At 37.1% G+C, this 25,806-nt stretch overlaps 1 protein-coding gene across 5 annotated transcripts in view; it reads right to left on the minus strand.

The window, feature by feature from the left end:
• Positions 1–25,806, minus strand: part of SYT16 (synaptotagmin 16) — a 262,401-nt gene that overhangs the window by 111,434 nt on the left and 125,161 nt on the right. The window contains exon 1 of one of the 5 annotated variants that reach the window (XM_082450424.1): positions 18,380–18,467. The exons of the other annotated variants lie outside the window; for them this stretch is intronic. The gene's annotated coding sequence lies outside the window, so the exon portion shown is untranslated. Of the gene's footprint in view, positions 1–18,379; positions 18,468–25,806 lie in introns of those variants that run through there. 5 annotated transcript variants of the gene reach the window in all.

Raw genomic sequence — 25,806 nt, forward strand, 5'->3', positions numbered from 1 at the left:
GAAGGACATCATACAAGACATCTCTTTACAGAGGAATGTTTCTCCCCATACTACCTATACATACATGCCACCCTTTATCATTTTTCTATTCCTCTTATTTTCACTGTGAAATGGAGAGAAGTGGGAGGGATTTAAAGTCATAATGCTATTAAGGACTAAGTTGAAGAATTTCACTTCCAAGGAAGACAGAACAGATATACTTTTTCCTATTCTTCCCCCCAAGTATAACTCAAAACTCTAGACATTGTATATAAAACAAAGATGAGAAGACTGAAAGACGCCAAGAAGAAGGCAGACCAGCTAGTGACCATGAGACTCAAGGAACAACATGGAGGTGAGTTTTCTGGGTTCTTTTGCCTCATATATCTCAGACTTGAAGCTGAGGAAGCTGGCAACCCAGAAACGCCAATGAGCACAGACCAAAAAACTCAAGAGATGCCAGTTCTCTCTGTGCAAAGGGCCAGGAAATGGACAGACTACCCAAACAGAAAAGTTTTAGACAGTAAGTGTCTAAATCCAGCCAAATAGCACAGAAAAAACTGTGTCCCCCACCCTCACTCATGCCAGCAAAGGCCAGAGAGACAGCCTAGACTTCCATCCTCACCAAGCTTTAACGAGGGACCCCAATATCCCCACTAGGGGATGACAGAGAAGGCTGAGTAGGAATCCAGAACTTTCATCCTTGATGGCCAGTAATGAGCATCCTGTACCCCCGCAGTATCAGTGAAGGACACATGGGGAACCTGCACCCCACCTGAAGTAATGAGGCACCCCTGCCCCACTCTACTTGGGTGGTGTCAGAGGAAGTCTAGTGGAGACTCAGGATTTTCACCATCAGTGTGGCTACCTTCACCTCCATGTCAATGGAGACCACATGGAGAGATGGACCTGCCATCCAACCCAGCATTGGTGAGGAGCACTCCTTCAAGGGTTAAGGTGGCCAAGAGGGAAACCTGGACTTCTGCCTCCACCTAGCAATGATAAGGTGGTACCCCACTGCCCCGCCAGAGCCCTGTCAAAGACTCTCTTTAGTTGAGAGGCCTTTTAGGGGGAGTTATGTCAAAATAAGGACAACTATTTCTCTTCATGTGTTCGTATCGGTTTACACAGTTTCTTCTTACCAGCTACTACAATAGCTCCCTAACATATATCCTTTCCTCCAGCGTAGCCTGCAAACTGATGCCACAGTTATCCTTGTAAAATGGAGTTCTGTTGGTATCACACTTGATTAAGAGCTCTTTGAGATTCCCAGCTGCTTAGGAGACAAAACCTAACCCTTAACACAAAAAACAAAGACCTTCCCAATTGCAGCCTATGCTACTAGCCCCATCCCTGAAAATGTCAGTCTTGTCCACGTGTCTGTGTTCATGCCATTCCTTCAAATGGAATGCCTTTCTCTCTCCACTCACCTCTTAAATTATAATTCATTCTTAGGGTTTGTAGTCCTATATCATCTGCTCTGTGGAACCTTCTCTGATCACCACTGGCAAAACCACCTCAAAAGTTACCACGTAGATAACTGTTCTAATTTTCCACAAACTTTTAAAAATGGGACTACTTACATGTAACTATCTCTTAGGCATTAGAAAACTCCTTAAGACCAATATTTTATCTGTACATTTATTTCCAAGCCCAAACATGCCACCCAAATTAATGAGAATGTCCAATTTAATTTTAGAGTTTAGTGTTAAGTGTGCAAAGCTCTATGTTCTAGCTTCCACTTAGGAGGTAGAAAAATTGGAAATAATGCTCTCGCTCTTTAAATAAAAATTAAATCTGCATAATATGTCAAATTACACATTTTAAATCTCATCAGAGAGCTGAGATCATAAAGCAACCAACTAATCCAAAAGTTACAAAAAGAAAACTTCTTTCCATGGGAGAAAGGACAGAAGCGTTTGCTTGCCAGGGGCAGATGCTGGATTCATACAAGCTGGCAAGAAAAATTAAGCTAATATTTTCAAAGAACTTCTAAAGACCAAGTGTGTACTAGTACAAGAGTAGAGAACCCATGGGAGCCACAAACCCCAGGGAAATTGAAACCCACTTAGAAGCCTGGCCCCACAGAACTCACCTGGTACTCACAAGAAAGACAGAGTGGAGCGGGGCAGGGCAGGAGTGGAGAAAGGTTCTCTCATGGTACAGTCCTGGAGTAGGGGGAAGAGCAGCTGCTATAGACAAAATCAGAAGTCTCACCAGGATTCCTCTCTCATCTTTCCACTATGGGATAAAAGCCACAAGCCACTTGGGAAAGGGCAGCAAATCCCATCATCCTCAGACCATAGGTAGAGACACATTAAGGTGAGTGAACAGAACAGAATAAAAACTACCACCACTGGGGAAGAGGTAGAAAGAAGTCCTGGAGTCAGACCAGTGGAAATCCCCTAACTCTGAGGGAGGGGCAAGATTACCAAGAAGGCCCTAACCCAAGACACAGGAACATATCACCTGCCTAAGACAGAGGCTGCTCCAGAACAGCAGAAAACAGAAACTTCCAACACAACAACACCATATGAGCAAACACCAAGTAATGAATAACATCAGGCTCCTTCTGGGAAAGGGCCAACAGCCTGAAAACAGAGACCCTCTCTGAGGTACAGGCAACGAGAAGAGACTTGAAGCTGAAGATGGAGCAGATTTTGACAAAGCTCTGTAGCAAACAAGCCCCTACCCTAAACACAATGTAATAATAGAGGGTTTTGAAGGCTATACTACAAGGAGATAACAATAACAACAACAAAACCGAAACCCAGCTCATATTCTGACTAAACTGACTCAACCCCTTCACACTAAAGGCCCAGCACTAGAAAAGGCTCACCTACTTCCAGGCAGACATACTATTTACTTCCCCTACATATGATGTTCAATTTTCAGTCTAAAATACAAGAAAAGCAAAAAAGCAGAAAGGAAAAATACACTGTCAAGACACAAAGCAATCAAGAAAGCCAAACTCAGATATGACTCAAGTGTTAGAACTATCACACAAGGAATTTAAAAGTACTATGATTAATATGCTAAAAACATATTAATAGTGGAAAAAGGGAGAAACATGCATGAATTGATGAAGAATTTCAGCAGAGAAACTGAAATAAATTTTTAACCAAATCAAAAGGCTAGAAATGAAAAACAAGGTAACAGAGATGAAGAATACTTTTGATGGACTAATCACCAGACTTCATACAACCAAAGAAAATATTAGTCAACTTGAAGACTATGTCATTAGATACTACTACCCAAACTGAAATACAAAGAGAAAAAAAAAGAATGAAGGAAAGAAAAAGAACATTCAAGAGCTGTGGGATGATATCAAATGGGCTAGTATTTGTATAATTGGAATACTAGAAGAAGGAGCAAGAGAGAATGGATTAGAAGAAATATTTGAAGAGATGATGGCAAAGAATTTTCCAAAAGTAATGAAACTCACTAAATCACAGACACAAGAAGGACAGAGAACACCAATAAAAATGAATACCAGAACACACACATACACATATGCAGTACAAATATAAACGTACACACACACACACACACACCTAGATATATGCTGCTGAAAACCAAAGATAAAGACAAAATCTTTAAGGCATCCAGTGAGAAAAAAAGACACATTATATGCAGAGGAACAAAAGTAAGAATGAAAACATGCTTCTCATAGGAAAACTATACAAACCACAAGACAGTGAAATGGAAACCTTAAAGTGCTAAAAGAAAAATAACTGTCAACTCAGAACTCTATACGTATCTAAAATATATTTCAAAACTAAATAAGAAATATTTTACAGACAAACAATAACTAAGATAATTCATTAGCTGCATATATGAACAAGAAAAGTTAAAGAGTGCTTCAAATGACATAAATGATGTAAATATAGAATTCTTTTCTTATTTTAATCACTCTAGGAGATAACCAACCAACTAAAGCAAATATCAAATATCAGCGTATTGAGTATTTATTGAATATGTAAAAGTAAAATATGTAACAACAAAAAAATAAAGGATAAGAAGGAAGAATTGGGAGTACACTGTTGTAACATCATCTAACTATACCTGAAGCAGTACAATATTATTTCAAGATAGACGTGATTAACTAAAGATATATGTTGTAAAATCTTAGGATGATCATTAAACTTTTTTTAAAAGAGATAAAAATAATGAGCCCATAGTGGAGATGAAATGGAATCACAAAAATATTCAATCCAAAAGAATGCAGAAAAAAATAGGATAAAAGAAACAAAGAATAGATGAAACAAATAGGAAAAAAATCTAACAAAATGACAGATTTTAATTCATTATCAATAATTACATTAAATACAAACAGTTTAAACATACCAATTAAAAGTAAATGATTGTCAATTTGGATAAAAAAGCAGGACCCAATTATATGCCACGTACAAGAATCCCACTCTAAAGATAAAGATAGATTTAAAGTTAAAGAGTAGAAAAGAACATGTCATGCCAACATTAATCAAAAGAAAGTTGGAGTAGCCATATTAATATCAAAGTAGACTTTAGGTCAAGAAATACTACCAGGGACACAAAAAGGTACATTATATAATGACCAAGAGGTCAATTCATCAAGAATAAATATATTTCTAAAATGTGTATGTATTTAACAACAGAGCTTCAAACTACATGAAGCAAAAACTGAAAGAACAGAAAAGAGAAAAATAGCCAAATCCACAAGTAGAGTAACCAACAGAACAAAATAAGTAGACAAAATCAGTATAAAAATAAGTATACAGAAAATCTTAAAAACAGCCTCAAACAACTTGAAGTAATTTATAGAACACTGTATCCAATAACAGCAAAATGCACAGTCTTTTTAAGTACACATGAAACATTCAACAAGTTAGAACATGTTCAGGATTATAAAACAAACTTTAATATTTTTAAACTAAAGTAATACAAAGTATGTCCTCAGACCACAACTGAATTAAACCAGAAATTGGTAACAGAAAGTTATCTAGAATAGTCCCAACATTTGGAACCTAACCTACACACTTTTAAATAAACAATGCATCAAAAAGGAAGTCAAAGGGAAATTAGGAAATATTTTAATATAATGAAAATAAAAACAACATATTAATATTTTTGGATGTAGACAAAGCAGCACTTAGAAAAATGCATCCATTAAATGATTATATTAGAAAAAAGAACAAATTATACCCAAAGCAAGCAGAAGGAAGAAAATAATAAATAACAGAATTCAAGAAAATTAGGAACAGAAAAACAATAGGGAAAAATTTATGAAACCAAAAACTAGTTCTTCGAAAAATATATAGACATATAGATAGTCCTCTACTCAGACAGACCCCACACCCCTGCAAAAAATGAAGATAAAAATTACCAATATCAGGAAACAATGGAGACTGCTATGTATCCTACAAACACTAAAAGGATAACAAGAAAATACTATGTCCATAAATTTAACAACATAGATGAAATGAAAAACAACAATCCTTGAGAAACACAAACTGCCAAAAGTCACTCAAGAAAGACAGACATCTTGAATAATCCTATACACACTAAAGAAACTGAATTTTTATTTCAAAATCTTCCAACAACAACAAAAAAATTCCAAACTCAGCTGACTTCAATGGAAAATTCTAGCAAATATTTAAGAAATAAATACTGATTTAACACAAATTTGTCCAGACTATAAAAAAGGAGAAACATTTCACAACTCTTGTTATGAGTCCAGCATTACCCAGATACCAAAACTAGACAAAGATATTGCGAGAAAAGAAAACTATAGACTAATATCCCTAATGTAAATTGATAAGAATTCCTCAACAAAATATTAACAAATCAAATCCAGCAATATATGAAAAGAATAGTACATCACGACCAAGCAGATTTTACCCAGGTATGCAAGACAGGTTCAACACTCAAAAATTAATCAGTATAATTCATTTCAACAGATTAAAGAAAAAAATCATATGATCAGCTCAACAGATGCAAAACTGCACTTGACAGAATTCAACATCCTTTTTGATTAAAAACTCTCAACAAATTGGAATAGAAAGAAACTTCTTCTATATAATAAAGAGCATCTACAGAAAGCTACATCTAACTACTAAGTAACAGTGAAAGACAAAGATTTTCCACTAAGTCCAGGATCAAGGCAAATACACCCACTTTCACCATTCTTATTCAACATGATAATATAGTGTAATCAGTCAAGAAAAAGAAATAATAGACGGGTATTGAAACGGAATAAATAAAACTGTCATTTGTGTGATTATATTATTATCTATGTAGAAAATCCCAAAATAGCTATAAAAAAGCAATTAGAGGTGGGGCTTCCCTGGTGGCGCAGTGGTCGAGAGTCCGCCTGCCAATGCAGGGGACACAGGTTCAAGACCTAGTCCGGGAAGATCCCACATGCCGTGGAACAACTAAGCCCGTGAGCCACAACTACTGAGACTGCACTCTAGAGCCTGCGAGCCATAACTACCAAGCCCTTGAGCCACAACTACTGAAGCCCACGCCCTGAAACGGGAGAGGCCACCGCAATGAGAGGCCCGCGCACCACAACGAAGAGTAGCCCCCACTCACTGCAACTAGAGAAAGCCCACGCACAGCAACAAAGACCGAATGCAGCCAAAAATAAATAAATACATAAATAAGTTTTAAAAAAAAAAGCAATTAGAACTCATCACTGAGTTTAGGGAGGTTGCAAAATACAAGATTATATACAAACATCAATGGCATTTCTATATACTAGCAAGTAGCAACTGGAAATTTAAAGTTATAGATATACGATTTACAATTATATCCAAGAAAAGGGAAATACTTAGGTATAAATCTAACAAAATATGTATGAGACCTGTATGCTGGAAACTACAAAACAGGTGAAAAAAATTAAGAACTAAATAAATGAAGTGGTATACCATGTTCGTAGATTTAAAGACACACTATTTTTTTTTAACATCCTTATTGGAGTATAATTGCTTCAAAATGGTGTGTTAGTTTCTGCTTTATAACAAAGTGAATCAGTTATACATAAACATATGTCCCCATATGTCTTCCCTCTTGCGTAAAGACACACTATTATTAGCATGTTATTCTCTCCAAACTGATCTATGGATTCAACAAAATTCCAATGAAATTCTCAACAAATTTTTTTGTAAAAATCAATAAGCCTAATCTAAAAACTATATGGGAACAACTAGAATGGTCAAAACAATTTTTAAAATATAAAATTGAGGGCTCACCTGATTTCAAGACCATAATGCTATAGTAATCAAGACAGTGTGTTATTAGAGAAAGAATACAAGTGTAGATTAATGGGAAAATATGTAGAGTCCAGAAATAGACCCACACTTATATAGATAATAGATTTCTGACAAAGATATCAAAGCAAACAATGGAGAAAGAATAGTCATTTCAACAAATGGTATAGGAATTATTAGTCACCTACATGGTGAGGGGAGGGCTTAATCCACACCTTGCATCATATAAAAAATACCTCAAAATAGATCATAGCTCTAAATGCAAAATCCGTAACTTTAAGATTTCTAGAATAAAACACAGGAAAAAAAAATCTTTCTGACCCTGGGTTATAGAAAGATTTCTTAGATATGATACCAAAAGCACAATTCATAAAAGAAATACTTGATAAGGTGGATTTCATTTAATTAAGAATCTCTGTTCTTTGAGGGACATCGTTAAGAGAATGAAAATTCAAGCCACAAAACTGGGAGAAAATATTTTTAAAGTACATTCCTCATATTCAGAATATAAACATAGTTCCCAAATCTCAAAAATAAGAAAACAAACAATTCAGTGAAAGTGGGCAAAAGATTTGAAGACCCTACAAAGAAGTCATACAGATTACAACTACATGAAAATATGCTCAGTGTCACTAGTTATTAAGGATATGCAAATTAAAGCCAAATGGGATGTTAAAACCTAGGAAGGGTCTACGATTTTATCCTACTTGCATCTAACAAGTTTGCCTGCTACTGTTTTATAGATGTTGGCAAAGATGCAAGATTTCTGGGTTAGAGACAAAGGACAGTTTATTACTCACAGTACTTCCAAGTACCATGGGGGTAATGCAGAGGCAGGCCCAGATAGATTCCGTGCATGCAATGGGTTTATGTCGCCAGGGAACACCAAGCTTGGAAAACCTCTGTCATTTGCAAGCAAATTTGCCTAAGCTTTGCCCTGAAGAGAGACATTAACTTTATTAGATTGGACAGCAAACAAATATCCCCTGTGCTCTGGAGGGACACACTATCTTCCAAGGCTGTCATACAAACACCCTTGAAAAGATAATCCAAAACAAAAGGCTGTTTGTGGCTCTGCCCTGCCCATAGGACATGCAAGACACCAATGGAGAATTATCTGCCTACATGAGTTGTCACCACACACCTACGAGAGTGGCTAAAAAATAATAAGAATAATACCACAAAGTGTTGGTGAGGATATGAGTGACTGGAAATCTCATACATAACTTCTGAGAATGCAAAATTGTACTCTGGAAAACAGTGGATTTTTTTTTTATAAAGTTAAACATATACTTTCCATATGACCCGGCAATCCCACTCATAGGTATTCACCTAATTGAAAACATATTCACACGAAAACCTATTTTGCAAATGTTTATAGTCGCTTTATTCATATTGCTAAAAACTGGAAACAACCCAAATATCCCTCAACTGCTGAATGGATCAACAAATTGGGGCCTTCCTGCAATGGAATACTATTTAGCAATAAAAAAAAAGCAAACCATTGGAACACATGACAACACAGATAAATCTCAAGGGTGTTACAATAAGTGCATTATGAAAATAGCCAGCCTCAAAAGGCTACAAACTGCATGATTCCATTTATATGACATGCTGGAAAAGGCGAACAAGAGAAAGAGAAAACATATCAGCAATTTTCAGGAGCTGGAGGTAGGGAAAAGGACTGGCCCCAGAGGGACTTGAGTGATAGAACTATTTCATACCTGGATGGTCGTGGTGGTTAGAAGACCATGCGTGTCTGTCAAAACTCACAGAACTGTGCACTACAGAAGGATGAATTTTACTATATGTAAATTATAACTTTAAAAAGGGTGGGGGTGGGAGAGTTATATGTGTAAACTCTAGAATCAGACTACCTGAGCTCTGCCCCTTTCTAAATGTCAGTCTTGGGTAGAGTCCCAAATTCTAATCATCAATTTTCTCAACTGTGAAGTGAGACTAATAGTAGTATTTACCTCGTAGAGCTGTTAGCTTTCCTTGTTGTTCCATCAGTAATTATTATTTGATGTCCTATTATATACCTAACATTGTGTTTGATAGTAAGGATACAGAAATGAATCTGTGACACGGCTGCTGGCTTCCAGAAGGCTACAATCTAGTGAATCAACATTTCCCGAATGAACAAATGAACACAATTGTTTAATTGCCATTAGATTATTACAACGATTACAAAAATTAACAGAAGCCAGTGTTAAGCATCTATTGAGCCAAAGTCATGTTAATAATTTTAAATATAGTTCAACTTTAGCAAGAATTTTCTAAAATAGGAATAGAAATTTCAAGTCAAATCTAAGAAATCCTATTAGTAGTCCAGACATTTCTAGGATTATCTCTATAGATAATTTTAAAAGGCTTGCAATTGCATTTATTTATAGTTTATCAGATTCAGAAAGAATATTAGGCTACCTTGGTTCACCAATTCATTCTAGCATTTAATACTTTAATTTGAGTAAGAGTATCAAGAAAGCATTATACATATATGTGGAATCTAGAAAAATGGTACAGATAAACCGGTTTGCAAGGCAGAAATAGAGACACAGATGTAGAGAGCGGACATGTGGACACCAAGGGGGGGAAGGGGGAGTGGGATGAATTGGGAGATTGGGATTGACATATAAACAATAGCATATATAAAATGGATAACTAATGAGGACCTGCTGTATAGCACAGGGAACTCCACTTCGCTGTACAGTAGAAACTAACACAACATTGTAAAACAACTATATCCCAATAAAAAAAAATTTTTTAAAGAAAACATTATAAAAAGAATATGAAATTATATTTCTTCATTTACTAAGACTGTATGTACCTGGATAAAACATTCCTCTAAAAAGATAAAGCTAAGAGGGGTCACTGAAAATGGATGAAGACACTAAGAAAGTATTCCGAAAAAGTCTGCTCCCTCCAACAAGAAGAGAATTAATGAGTTCACCTTTTACATTAAAAGATCTGAAAACCTGCATGAGCTATGTGTGCATTACAAACACACATCCTATATACACACCCAACACCTTTCTCTGCCTATCATGTATCTCTCTGTCTCTCAATAAAATGGAATGTCCTTACTTCATGCTTAGAGTAACAGAAGCGTGAGAAATTTATGCCAGAACATACTACAGCTACTTTTATAGAGTTAATTACATTTTCACCATATTCATTACGCATTTATTGAAGGCCCATTATATGCTCAGTTCTGACAGGATGAAGTTCTATAGGCAGTTTGTTTTAAATGTGTCCTTTCCATTCAAGGCTAGAAGAAAAGCGAGCTATTCTTATTCCAAAGATTTCCTATCTACTGTCATCTCACATCACGTCTCAGTACAACACTGTGAGAAGTGTTCTTGGAGTGTTATCAACTAAAAATTTTGCAACAAGTATGGCTTTTTGCACAGGATTTCACACTGAATAATATACTAACATCTAGAGATTCCTAACCTAGTTTAAAAAAAAGAGAATATTTTAAAAGATGTTTTAAGCAGTATGACATATGCACGAGGGGCTTCTCAAACAGAACCCACAGACTCGTTTTCACCATTTCACTTGCTCAGAACTATTGTTTTGGAATATGGAGCCCACCAATGTGGATCTTCCAAAGTTTTATATATTGAAAATATTCCTAAGGATTACAACTCTCATTAAGAAGCCAGTATGTGGAAAGGTATAAGAGATAAAAATAAAATTCAAATGATAACTAAAACAAATAAAAATAAAATGAGTAGAAATGTCCTTTGGACAAACCCATAGAAAATGATTACTGGCTAGCTTACCTTGCATTTTTCCATTAACGTTTTCTAAAATACCAGAAAGGTGGCTGTCAAAGCCCTGTTGAAGGCCACTCCTTTGCTTTTCAAGGTGATGTTCTTCCTTGGCAATAGAGAAAGCACATGTGGTGGCTTTTGGTCATCAAGGGTCTGATTGGGCCACTGGGTCACTATGGAACAGGAGTCCTTTGCATGCTGGCTAAGTCTGGGGCTTGAACTTTGGGCAGAGTCCTGCAAATCACTATTACAACAGGAGAAATGATCCACTTCAAGAAACAAGGAATTTATGTCCTCTTGACTCCAATTGCTTTGTTCTTCATCTTCAAAGTAAGTTTCCTGAATCTGAATATCATCTAAGTCCTGGTCTAGCTTGTCACTCAATTTAGAGTCTTGTTTGTTGAAGTTAACCAGCAAAGCAGATAACGTATCTCCTGCTTGCTGGAGAGCTTCATAAACCCGAGATATCCAGGAAGAGAGAGGCTGGAAGAGGTTCTGAGCATCCTGAGATGCCATGGTCAACAGCATGGCCAGCTATCTGATGTCTACAAGTCCACTTGTTCCATTCCTTCAATACTCTGGACTTAATGTGAACTATAGAACAAGCATGATGAGAAATTAAATTGGAGGTCTCTCAATGGCTGTGAATATTTCACTCTTAAAACTTCTCAGCTGAAACAGAGGAAAGAAATACTTACACCTGTTAAAGTCACAACCTCAGGCCCATCACCAGATTCCTACAATCAATGTCAAACAGTATTTGGGGACAAAAAGGGGTCATCATTGAAATCCTTAAGGCAGCTAAATAAAAGCGACTGTAAAAGTCTAAAGGTATCAATAAATTATTTCAATGCCTGTTCACCTCTGCAGACATGTGCAGAACTTCCATTAGCACTAATAGGCTCTATTCCTGTGGACTGAGAGAAGTCTATCCCCATAGACCGTACTTAACAGTGTGAAAAGGGATAAATGAATCTTCATTAAGAGGCAGTCGGACATGACATTTCAAAATCCAAGAAAGGTTGGATGCTTCATCTATGAATCTGCAGATCACAGAGAGCAGGCTAATAAGCATCTCTGCTTCATGACACGAAGATTTATCCTTTCAAGGGAAATGTGTGCCTGGAATTAAAAAGCTTTTAACAAATCTTAGAGCAGGATTTTATATTTTTATGCAATTTCTAGAAATTACACCTATTCTTGGGAAACAACCAACCTCTGAAAGACTGAGGGTGGCAAGTGGATTACACAGCTTATTGGAGACATGTCCAGAGCATTTTGTTGCTTTTGTCTGTGTTCCAACTGCCCAAAGACAGCCCTCTACAGCCTGCGAGACTCCTGGGAGACACTCCTTCCCACGAGATTCATAACCTGAAGGAGACAGCTACAGGACGTCGACAGAGCAACAGGGCACGATGAACACTCTAGGGCTAAAGATCTATACTTTCACAGATATGCATGTATGCACACAGATATACAAACATGTACACATATACCTGTGTATACATAATCATATGTTATGTGCATTATGTGTGTACATACTTATCTTATTGCCTTTACACTGCTCATCCACAGCTCAGGATGAATGTTATACATGACAGCAGAGCCTAAATTCCTGCTTGCACTTAATCACCCCATCTCTTTTATAGTAATAGCTTCCTTCTGACCAAATCTATCAGCAATCCTGTAAATTTCAGCCATCTTGACCTCAGGCTACTACATGTGACATGATTGCCTACATCCTCCTAAAAACTTCTCTTTAGATTCTGTGCTAGCCATACATTGATTCATTCAATAAACAAATACTGATTAAGTGCCTATTAAGTGCTGGGCACAATGCCAGGTGTAAGGTAACCCTGAGGTTTCTATCCCCATGGAGCCCACATTCCAGTTAAAGGGAAACTGAGCTCTCTGCACTTTCCTGACGCTGAATAATTCATGTGTCTGTCTTTCAGGCTCTTCCTTGTCTAAACACCAACTACATATATGCAATCACTCAATTGTCCTACAGTTTCTCCTCTTCCCCCTTTATACTCATCAGCTGGGAGAGCTGACCCATCCATAAGTCTCAATTAACACTTTTTAAAAACTCTAAAATATACATCTCCAGCCCTTAACTCAAACCCTCTTTCCAGACTTGTGTCTGGTTAACTAAGCCAGTGGTTCTCAAACTCTGCTGTGTCAGAATCACCTGGTGAGCTAATAAAAAACACAGAGGCCCAGGCTAGTTGAAGGAAAAGGCTCTGGACCTTTGCATTTTTGTCAGGTTCCCCAGGTGATTCTGACAACCACCAACGTTTGAGAAATGCTAATCTAAGGAAATAGCTACACTGAGACAACTCACCAAAATCTCAACTTCAGCTCATCAAAACCTAGCACATCACTTTTGCTACAACAAATGTTCAACACTCCAGACTCACATTTTAGTGGTTGTGAATTTCTCCATTCAACCCTCCCCCTTTCCATTCCTTCCATCCCAAGTTCTGCTAATTTGAGGTCTATGAAGACTCACTTCCATTACATTTTGTAGAGTTATCACCTTTTCCCACACTCGAATTTCCTCAGAAATTACATACCTAATTGGTTTCAGTCTCTAATCTTCCCCGGCCTCAATCCATCCTCTAGGTTTGCTCACCAAACCTGATATTGCATCGGGTTTACTGCCTGTCTCCTCCCCTAGAATGGAAATTCCATGAAGGCAGGGATAGTGTGTTTTGTTCTCTAGTTTATTCCCAGTGCCTGCAAGTATGCCGAGCACATAGTAAATTCTCAATAAATGAATTAACAAATCCTATTTAAAATTGTGCAAAAACAGTGTCTGGCATATAGTATGTACTCAAATGTGTTAAACTGATTAATAAAACCTACTCAGAACTGTTGAAAACATCTTAATGTTACCGTACAAATCCCCTGCTTGGTTACACTGAAGAGTTCTTTCAGCATTTGTTCCACCCCATTTCACCACCCACAGGGTTTTTTTGTTTGTTCGCTTTTCCTCCACAAATATTTTGCTTAAATTAATATGCTTTGGGGCATCCCAGACCTAGAAAGTTCCCTGAAAAAACACTGTATCACTGTGCCTTAGGTACAAGAAACTTTTTAAGATAGAAATGACATATTTTCCTTAATAATCCAATAATCTTTTTTATTGTTCTTTTATACAGAGAAAACTTTTTTTCATATACGACCCAAAATCTTTGAATCTACACCAGCATTTTCTTATCCAATCTTGGAACTAGTAACAACCCATGCTTTCGGTCTTATGTCTCCATGTCTTCTGAAATCTCTGTCCATCAAACCCTCATGGCAATATTTTTCAAAATAAATCTTGTATCACTCCCCTAGTTGAAAAACAAACCACAAAAAAAAAAAAAAAAAAACCTACTGTGGCTTCCTATTTCTTCTACTGCAAAATTTGAGCAATAGCAAATGTTAATTCATATTTGTTCACACAGAATTTTTTAAAAATTAATTTGAATGCCTCCAATTCACTACAGTCCTCACCTCTTCCTGCTGTTTATACCCACTTGCTTCACTCATTTCTGTGTAGCCTGCCTGACCCCTGGAGGCATTTAGTTTTCAAGTTCTACCCTGTAGGATAAAGTTTACATTCTTTACCATGGCAAACAAGAGGAGAGATGCTCAAAAAAATTAACAATCAGCATTGTCTTACTGCCCTTACTGCTGGGGGTGGGGTGGGGTCCCTAAAGGCCTCCAGCTGGGTGTCAACTCTTTTAATTGCTGAAGTACTAGCTGTGAGGAGGTCTGGGAGGTGAAACAGGACAGTGGGAGGGGTCTCAGATCAATGGCTATTTATCAACCAGCTTGCAACTATTTCAATATTTGCACAACTCACAGGGCCCTACCTTTTGTCCTAACTGAATGTCCAGCTGTGTGTGAGCTGTGCCCACTAATACGGCCCCACAGTGGGAACTCAGCCGTTCCTCACCACTCCTCACTCTGAAGTCCTATTTACCCATAACACTAACACACTAAGCATTTTCCAAAGTGACTGTGCTCTTTTCTGACCTCTGTTTGCTCTGCCCAAGGTGCCTTCTCTTCCTACCCTGCCTGGTAAATACTTACTTATTCTTTAAAATGAAACTATTATGTCAACTCTTTATAATCAAAGCTGTGGCCTCAGAGTGCTTTGAATGTGCCTTTATGATATAAGGTTTTACTTGTTGTGATAATTATTGGTCAATCTTTCTCTTCCAATGGACTCTGAGACCATAAGTGCTGGGACTGTGTTTATACTTTATAGCTCCAGAACCCACACAGGGTAGGGATACTGTAAAAGTTTGTTGAATGAATGAATGAAAATTACTAATGAAAAATTTTAAAGCTAAGTAGCCCTAATTCCTTTGTTTTTCTTCATCTGTAAAGTAGATGACCTCTAACAGTTCCTTTCCACTTTAAAACCCAAGAATTTACCAGTGTGGGGCAAAAAGCATTTTAATACTGAGGCTGGATGTAGTATTCAGCAGTAAGTCACCTTTTCAGGGACTGGTTCTTTACTTTTGTCAATAACCATTGTCAGATGATCTCAGAGTGATTGGAAAGAAACCAAATCTCAGTCTATAAATGAAAGGTTGTCCAGTTGTTATATTCCAAAATAGTAAGACAAAAGGGCACCTACAACTAGAATCTGAAAAATTACCAAGTTAGCAACACTAGAGAACTTTCATTTTATATTAAAGCAGTCTGAAGCCGAAAGGGCTAAGAGCTGGCAGAGTAACCATGGAGATACCTTTGCTGCATAGGTAAATTTCAACTTAATTGCTGGAACATGCCAAGTGTAGTACCAGTTATACACCTGGTATCCTGTTTTCTAAGTGGTAAGAAAGCCCCCAAAACTAAGTTGATTCTGGTGCTCTAATAAAATTTTTTTAATAAAAAATAAAATAAAACCACATGAGAAAGAAAGAAGAAAAGATGGTCTAGGTCCCTGGATTAGAAGAGAAAATACATATACAGTCTGTGGTAGCTGAGAGGGCTCATTATTTGAATTAAAATAGTTGATGAATTTTCATTAGTATGAGAAGTATAAAACAAAACAACAAAAAATATGTGTATATGTGTGTTTAACATACAAGCTCCTACCACAAACATGACCAGGGCCTCTCAAAATACTCAGAATAAACTAGCAATCTAATAAAGAATTAGTTAACAACTGATAAATAAAGATGAAAGGAGAGCCACCGATAAATTCCTAGGGGCTATATTTCTTTAAATTTCGTTTTAATTAGAATTACATTTTAATTATAAAAGTGTTCAATTAAGGTCATTTCAAACACAGGAAATGACTAAACAGTAAACATTAAAGAGTTTTGCTTATGCATGGGGAAAAACTATCAAATTCCTGAGCCATATGCTTTCTCATATATTTTGATCATCCTGACCAAGGGTAATTGTGAACAGAAAAGAAGTATGCCATCCCCAGAATAATAGTGCTCGTGGTCTTTTAAAGGTTGTTAGGTAGTTTTCTGAACTCACTTCCTATCTGATGACAGATGCTTGGCTGGAAGAAGAGAGTGATGACCTAAGAAGGAAACCAGCTTCTAGGAGCTATGCCTTAAAAATCTATGTTATTTTGGTGAAATCTCAAGTGGAAGCCTGTAAGCATGTGTGGTTTTTAGAGGATTATCAGCTCCTGGAGAGAGTCAGATACATTCTGAGAGAAAAGAAAATCTCTCCAATGATATGGCCCCCAGGTAACCAAACCCCAAATCAAAATCTTATACAAGTTCATCTACTGAAGTGTGTTAACGTTTAGCATTTTTCAAAGAAGAAATCACTTTGGAAAATCTACTCTTCTTATTCTCTACCAAGAACTGTAGGGCAATCATAAGTAAAAGTCAAGAATACTGGGCTTATGTAAAGTGCCTTCTCGCAGCCATTAGTTAACTTCCTTGTGTCATCTATTAGATGTGGGTTATTTATTAGGGTTCCCTGGAGTAGTGATGAAGCTAATTAAGCCTATAATTTTTATGACAATTATCATGCCTTTAGGAGAAAGGCATTTTGCATTACCTAGCATGAACAAGAAGGCTTAGAAAGATGAATAATACATGGAGTCAAAATAAGAACTATAAAATGGGCTGCAAGCCATCTTTAACATAATTTCAAAGAGTCTACAGGTGTTTTCTGTTAAGAGCAAATTTGTTATGTGCGTAGGAAAATGTGCCATTGAGATGAAATATCTTTTGTAGCATTTGTCCAAAATGTGTTCTAAATGCTGGAATCTTAACAAATATAAAAATGGACTACTGCAGACTCTTGATGTTAGCAATATGGATATAATACAGCCATATTGTCAATGCTGAGGAATGGGCAATCCAATAGACCCTTCACCACTGGGCTTCAGGAGGGCAATTAGCATAAAGCAAAATATGAAACTGCCCTCTAATTGAAATATACTTTGGTCAGTAGACACTGAGAAAAATGAGTCAGTGTGGAAAAAATTAGCAATGGCTTTGGAATCACACAAAACAAGGCTTAGTGTTGGATCTTCCCTCAATTATGGCACAGCACGGGGCCAATCAGGTTACCTGGGTGCACCTAAATGTCTTGATCTGTAACATGGAGAACACTACCCCCCGTCTTGCAATTCACTATGGAAATTAGATTGCACAATGTTTCTAAAGCACTTGGAACAGAGCCCAGTACATAACAGGCACTCAATATCATTTATTCATTACTAAACTCAAATTTGTGACATTTTAAAAGATAAAAGTATATTAAACTTACAATCTTTTCCCTGATGTGGTAAGACCTCAGAAAAAAGATACTATAATTATAACTAACATTTGCCAAACACTACACAGCATGCAATGCTTTTTGACAACTTATATGAATTAAAAACTCATTGTGAAGAATATTAGCCTTCCTATTTCACAGTTGAAAAAACTGAGGCTCAGAAAGAGTAAGTGACTTGCCCCAGTGGTCATACCTATAATAAAGAGTGGGGCTGATATTCCAACTCTCCTTTGTTGAATTCCAAATTCTTGCTTTAACTGCTATTCCACATCCTCATAAAATGCCAACAAGACAGTGAAGACACTAGAAATAAAACATGTGGCACCCCTATGATCATAGAAGCACTATTTACAATAGCCAAGACATGGAAACAACCTAAATGTCCACAGAAACAACCTAAATGTCCATTGACAGATGAATGGATAAAGAAGATGTGGTACATATATACAATGAATACTACTCAGCCATTAAAAAAAAATGAAATAATGCCATTTGCAGCAACATGGATGGAGCTAGACATTATCATACTAAGTAAGTCAGAAGAGAAAGACAAATACCATATGATATCACTCATATGTGGAATCTAAAATATGACACAAATGAACTTACCTATGAAACAGAAACAGACTCGCAGACATAGAGACAGACTTGTGGTTGCCAAGGGGATGGAGGCTGGGGGAGGGAAGGATTGGAGTTTGGGGTTAGTAGATGCAAACTATTATATATAGAATGGATAAACAACAAGATCCTACTGTATAGCACAGGGAGATCCTATATAGCACAGGATATATTCAATATCCTGTAATAAACCATAATGGCAGCCGCAAAGCACAGGGAGATCAGCTCGGTGCTTTGTGTCCACCTAGAGGAGTCAGATAGGGAGGGTGGGAGGGAGATGCAAGAGGGAGGGGATATGGGGATATGTGTATATGTATAGCTGATTCACTTTGTTATACAGCAGAAACTAACACACCATTGTAAAGCAATTATACTCCAATAAAGATATTAAAAAAAAAGAATATGAAAAAGAATGTATGCATATGTATGACTGACTGAATCACTTTGCTATACACCAGAAACTAACACAACATTGTAAATCAACTATACTTCAATAAAATAAAATTTTTAAAATGTAACGTATTTTCCTAATAAGCAGTCAATATGGTGTTCAAATCCAGGTTTGCAGAACTCCAGGGTCTATTCTCATCCTGTTTCCACTCCACCTTGGCTACCTATTCCACTAATGAAACTCTTCTAAAAATAAAAACTTTTGCAATATTCCAAAATAAGCATGAGAAAGTAAAAAAAATTACACTTTTCCAAAGTAAGTGTAATAAAGTAAAAAAAATTCTAAACTACTACCTAAGTCAAGGAAGACTTCTTTTAACCTTTTTTTTTTTTTTTTTTTAATGGCTGTGTTGGGTCTTCGTTACTGCGCATGGGCTTTCTTTAGTTGCAGTGAATGGGGGCTACTCTTTGTTGCGGTGCATGGGCTTCTCATTGCGGTGGCTTCTCCTGTTGGAGAGCACGGGCTCTAGGCACACGGGCTTCAGTAGTTGTGGCTTGTGGGCTCTACAGCGCAGGCTCCGTAGTTGTGGCACACACACTTAGCTGCTTTGCGGCATGTGGAATCTTCCCAGACCAGGGCTCGAACCCGTGTTCCCTGCATTGGCAGGCGGATTCTTAACCACTGCGCCACCAGGGAAGTCGCCGAAAGACATTTTAAAATCTATTTTTCAAACTCCATGCAACAGAAAGCTTTGTATATGAGCATGATGATCTCAAAAAGACTTGGGTTGACCCAACAAGAATTTTTAATTGCTCAAGGTTTTTGCCACTGTAACAATAACATCTTTTAAATATTCCCCAGGGGCTTCCCTGGTGGTGCAGTGGTTGAGAATCCGCCTGCCAATGCAGGGCACACGGGTTCAAGCCCTGGTCTGGGAAGATCCCACATGCTGTGGAGCAATTAAGCCCATGCGCCACAACTACTGAGCCTGTGCTCTAGAGCCCGCGAGCCACAACTACTGAGCTCAGGTGCTGCAACTACTGAAGCCCGCACACCTAGAGCCTGTGCTCCGCAACAAGAGAAGCCACCGCAATGAGAAGCCCACGCACCGCAACGAAGAGCAGCCCCCGCTCCCCACAACTAGAGAAAGCCTGCGTGCAGCAACGAAGACCCAACACAGCCAAAACTAAATAAATAAAATAAATAAATTTTTTAAAAAGAGAAATGCCTTTATAAAAAAAATAATAAATATTCTCCAAATTTCATAAGCCCATTGAGTATTTTAGAGTATCTATTATATCCAAGGCAGAGATGTAAATATGCTTCACAAATACTCAGTGGTTACATAGACACATAAGTTCGTCAGCATTTCCAGAGGGACTATTTAATGTGGCTTTAATAATACAATTTTCTTAATAGTTTGTCACTGCTCTTGCCCAGAACCCATTTTCAGACACACATATAATATTTTTATTGAGAATTTAAGAATGAATTATATTTGATTAATATTTACCTTTTTAAAGACCCAACCATAATGAGGAAGAATCTCATTTTGCATTATCCTAGCTAATGTGATCACAATTAACTCCCAACAAGAGTGTACCTGTGTTCCAAAGCCACTGGCACAGATCAACTGGCCCCAAAGAAAGGAGATTCTGAAATCTCAAATAACATACACAGTACAAAGGAATGTAATTAGAAGGTAACGTAATGAAATTGAGAAAGGCAAAATGCAGGCACAATTAACAGGAATTACTCTCAGACTATGAGATTTATCAGATTGTTGATTTTTGTCCCAAGAGATAGAAACATCATTCGTATCTCTTGAAAATGCACTAGGCTCAAAGATAAGGGAAAATTATGGAACTGAGGTAATTGCAGCCCTCTAGAGATAAATTAAGCAATACTGTAAATATCAGCAATCATTTAGTGTTTGTTAAATTTTTTCATTAATTATAGAAGTAATATCAGCTTTATGAAAATTTGTTTTAAAAAAGAGGGGAAGATAATGTATAAACCCTCCACCTTAACCCAACTCTTATTATTTTTGCATATTTCCTCTGTAATTTTTCTTTGTAATTTACATAGAATGGTAATCATATTACATAGGAACCTAACAGTTCTCTTTTCTCCTATTTTTCATCTAGACTTCATCACCAAAGCCTACCCATTCCTTCATCTCGTGAATCTACCTGCCTTCTCCCACCTGCACAGGTAATACCGAAATCCAAGTCACCATTACTTCCCAGCTGAACCACTTCAACAGCCTCTTAAGTGACTCCTTGCATTCTCTCCTACCTGCCCCCCCCCACAGCCCCCACAGGACTTAGAAGGCTATGCATGGTTTGACTTCTTGTCTGTAACCACTCTCTATTTGCTATTTTTTAGCATCTCACCACCTCCTTTCAGCATCTTACTTCACCAGGCTCCTCCCACTGGCTGAGAAAGCTCTCCTCCCTCTAGGCTTCCCTCCCCTCTCCCCTAAAGCCCATTCATCTCCTTTCAGGACTTAGCTTACATTTTGCTTTTCAGAATGCTTTGCTTGACAACCAACCCCCATAATCCAGACTCAATTTTATGTCTGGATTTCTCTTCTAGTACTTCTTCCTTCTTCTTATTAACACATTGTAATTGTAGCTTATTAATAACTTACGTAATTATTTCTCTTAACAGCTGCCTTCCTCATTAAACTAGAAGCTACATGAAATCAGGTTGTGTGTTCATTTCTTCTTTACCCTGTTGTCAGCATCCAGTCAATTGACTACCATAGAATAGGTAGTTTCGAATCAATAGTTTCGAATATCTAAATACACACACACAAGACAGTATTATATCCTACTTCTTTCATTTAACATTTTAAGGCATTTTGCATATTTTTACAGGGTTTGTGTTTACTATTTTTAATGATTTAACATTTTAAAAACTAAATTTTCCATTAAAACCTGAATACCTTTTCCCAAATTCAAACCTATGAAAGCACTTATTTTTATAACAATATGCAATCTTTTACATCTCAAGAAAAAACTACCCAGTATTCTCCATCAGAATGAGAATACAGTTAAATTATATGAATTCAGACATCATAAATTTGACATTTATAAAAGCTTTGACAGGAGCTAGGGTAAAGCTTACTTCTGTATTTTCTATTAAAGTAAAAGTTAAAAGTAAACTGGCTAAACAAAATCACCATCATCGTCACCCTCATCATCAAAATATTTCAGGGGACTATTTACCTTACAGCTCTTCTTATTTTTTTCATTAAGGGGTTAGGAGAAGGGCCGAACGGTTTTCTTTTCTAATCACGTCCCAGGTAATCCTCATGCCGCTGGCCCACTGACACACATCGAACAGCAAGGTTTTACTGAGGTATGATTTACAGGTCATAAAATTCACCTTTTCTGAACATACCCATTCTAACCATAAACAGTTCAAAATTTTTAGTAAATTTATCAAACTGTGCAACCTTCATTATAACCCAGTGTCAGAACATTTTCATTACCCCAGTAAGATCTCTAATGACCATATACAGTTAATCCCCATTCCCACCTCCAGCCCCAGGCAACCACAAATCCACTTTCTGTCTTTATCATTTGTCTTTCCTGGGCATTCCATATAAATGGAATCATACAATGAAGAAAAAGATTATGAGAGACAGTGGAAATAACACTAAAATAGTTATGAGACACCATCAGCCAGTTCCACTTCTGCAACTATCTATGATCTTGGGAAAGATGTTTAATTCCCTAGACTCCCATTTCCTCACGTGCAAAATGATAGCATTGCACTTGGAAAGCTGTCAGTATTCCTTGCAGATAACATTCTAAATCAGCATCCTGGGAGCTCCCCTTTGCCACCCTCCTTTCGACTTTGTACTACTGTTGGCATCCAACACACATGAAATTCATTTTGCTTCAAACATAACTATGACACAGACATCACAAATTCAAGACTCTAGCAACCACATCAAGCATATACTATAGAAGGCACTCAAGAAGGATTTACTGAATTAAACTGAACTGAATTTGGTTGGCCTCCACTAATTAAGTTTGCTTAATCCTATAAAATCCAGGAATGGTTTTTATAAGTTTCAAACTATTTGCAAAATGTTCGATGAATAAGCTTTTTCCAGGAGACGATGTTCCTATCTTTTTCGGAATCTCAAAAGGGCCCCTTTATCCCCACTGTCATTTCTATAAATAGCACAGATTGGTGAGATCAGTCTGTCTCTGAAAGATACCCTGCCACCAACAGTTAGGAGGGTCGAAAGGAGGGTGGCAAAGGGGAGCTCCCCAGGGTGCTGATTTAGAATGTTATCTGAAAGTTTTCATCTGGTTCCCACTATGTTTGTGATGAGGGAAATAGGAATCTTTCATCTAATGAGATTTTCATTTATAGCCAGAAAACCATTCCAGCACAAATGATTAATCCATTGCACATGTTTCTGCTAGGTCCTGGGACATGGCCTCACGTTCTTATTTATATTGGCCCCCTTCTGTCTATGAATGAACACATCAATATTCTTAAGTTGGAACTCTCAACCTAGATCAATGCTAGCAAATGTTCAATATTTTTCCTTATGTTTTCCTTTCATTTGTTTACACAAGCTACAAACTAAGCAGGCAGTAATATTGTTCATTACTAAAACAACAACTGCTACACATTTTATCTCCTTCGTCAGTGGTTATCAAAACAAGGTCTCCTGGGGTCCTTGATGACTGGGCTCTTAGAATAGTAATGCTGATAACATGAGAATGTCAATACTTCTGTGTCTGGCAAACATTAATAATCAGATCCCCCTGGGATCCCATCAAAAGCAGCAGCCTTAATGGCATCTTTTGGCTGCAAACATAAGCAGGTTAGGTGGGTGGTGCATGATGTCTCAGGTCTGCCCAAAGTGGCCCCAATCAAAGAACACTTGCAAACATTCCTTTTACATTTCCCTTACCACTGGCAGGGAACTTCACATAAGAAATGGGAACACTGTTTTCTAAGCATAATAATGGATTCAAACATTCTTAACTAATTCTACATACATATGTGACCTATTTTATAACATTATATATAGTTATACAGACTGTATCTATTCAGTTAAACCAAAATACTAGCTATATTTCTATTTTAAGCCAAAAATGCCTGTCTTTTCCTTTTTTCTTCTCTTTCTTTTTTAATCCTTCCAATTTCTCACTAAAAGATGTGAAAGTTTGCTTGCTGAGGAATAACAAATACCTCTGCGGTCTTCTGTTAGCACAGCTCAGTTCAACTAGGATTTACTACCATCACCCATAATGAATGGGATACTACTTTCTAGTAGCAAAATACTAACATTTCATTCCAAAAAGCATACTAGTATAAATATGAGTCCTGCAATAGAGCAGCTAATGGAAAGGAAAATTCTCCAACTGATATAGAAAATGACGTTTCACACTGGTGTCCCATTTCTAAATAAACCCAAACAAAATACACATTTGGGGTTAGTTTCAGATTTGGGGGCGGGGGGATTCTAAATGGAACTCTTGCCCTAAAATGTTTTAAAACTAATACCAGTTAGGTCTTTGACTATAAAGCCTACCCATGGGAAAAACAAAAATTTGAAGGGACTCTGACATCTTTCCAACATAGAATGATGAGCTACGAAGTACATCTTTAATAAGCATTACTTGTTAAGGGGCAGAAGAGTGATGGAGAGATTTGGGAAGATCAAAGACCAACTTAACAACAACAACAACAAAAGAAGCTTTCTGCTTAAGAGTCCCAGTAAGACACTGAGAGCTTCATGATACTTTCCATAATGTGCCTTATAATGCCATGATTTGTATTTTGCTTCAAGATAATTTAAAAAGAAACATTCAAAGAGTTAATGCCCTAACGGTAAGGTTTTCTCCATCACCCTCTCTCTCATCAAGTGGCCCACACCTTTATGGAATGACAACTATAAACTACCACTCTGTGGTCAATGCTCACTAGAGAAAAGCAAAAAAGAAAAGCAGTTTTTAAGCAGATGGCAATTTCATTCTATAAAACTGACATTAATTTTTCCTAAGTATTAAGAACTGTTTTGAGAATCCAGAGTATAGAAACTAAGAAAATAAGATTCAAAATGTTTTTGGAATTCCTAAATTCACACATTTCAAATAGTACCTGTCACCTTATCATTAAACCTCAATCATAAAGCCTCGATAATATAAGCTTGCAATTATTATGAGAGATTTTGTGAATAAGGTATTTGCTCCTTTGAGTTTTAGAGGAATACAGACATTTTAATGGAACTGTATAACCATAGACATGCCCTTTCTTTTACCTTAATCTGTCAGACTAAGAAAAATGAGATTTTTAAACCTGTTACTCCAATAACTAGTTTAGAACTGATTACTCAAATAGTTAGTTAAGCACGTACTCATAGACACCCACTTCAATGCAGAAACAGTGACCTGTGTTACTATCGTACACAAACAACAATCCTTTTCTTTGCTGCCCACTCATCAGCTCATTTTTTTTTTTTAATTTAAGGCATGTGTCTCTTTAAAGTATAATGAACCTCACTGACAAGAGAAGCACAAAAACCCAGTATCCTCTGATAAATCTAACTCATAGCACTATGTATCTCTGGAAGATAGCACAGGGAGATCGACTGTTGTTATGATACCATTCTTTAGCACGTGCAGACCAACGTACGAGCTTTGAACTTACAAGTAATTTCCTCATCCATAAGTGAAAATGACATGCTCATCTCCAATACATCAAAATCCCTCAAAGCTACCCATAAAGTTGATGAGATAGTTTCACCAGCTCCAGCAAAAGGACGTGTGATTAACACCCCCTCAGATGATCCTGGGGACCCGTGCTGAAGGAGTGAAGAAAGAATTTCAATCCACCAAGCAATCAACACTTAGTAGGTGCTTCTACATAGACTATCAAGGTTTACTGAGGTCTACCCAGAACTCAGTCATAAGATTCCATACTATGGCGATTCCAAATACAAAAGGCTCAGAGTTTCTGCCAAAAATTGACTCCACACTATATATGTTAT

Source organism: Balaenoptera physalus, assembly GCF_965194825.1.
Source record: "Balaenoptera physalus genome assembly, chromosome: 2".
NCBI lineage: Eukaryota > Metazoa > Chordata > Mammalia > Artiodactyla > Balaenopteridae > Balaenoptera > Balaenoptera physalus.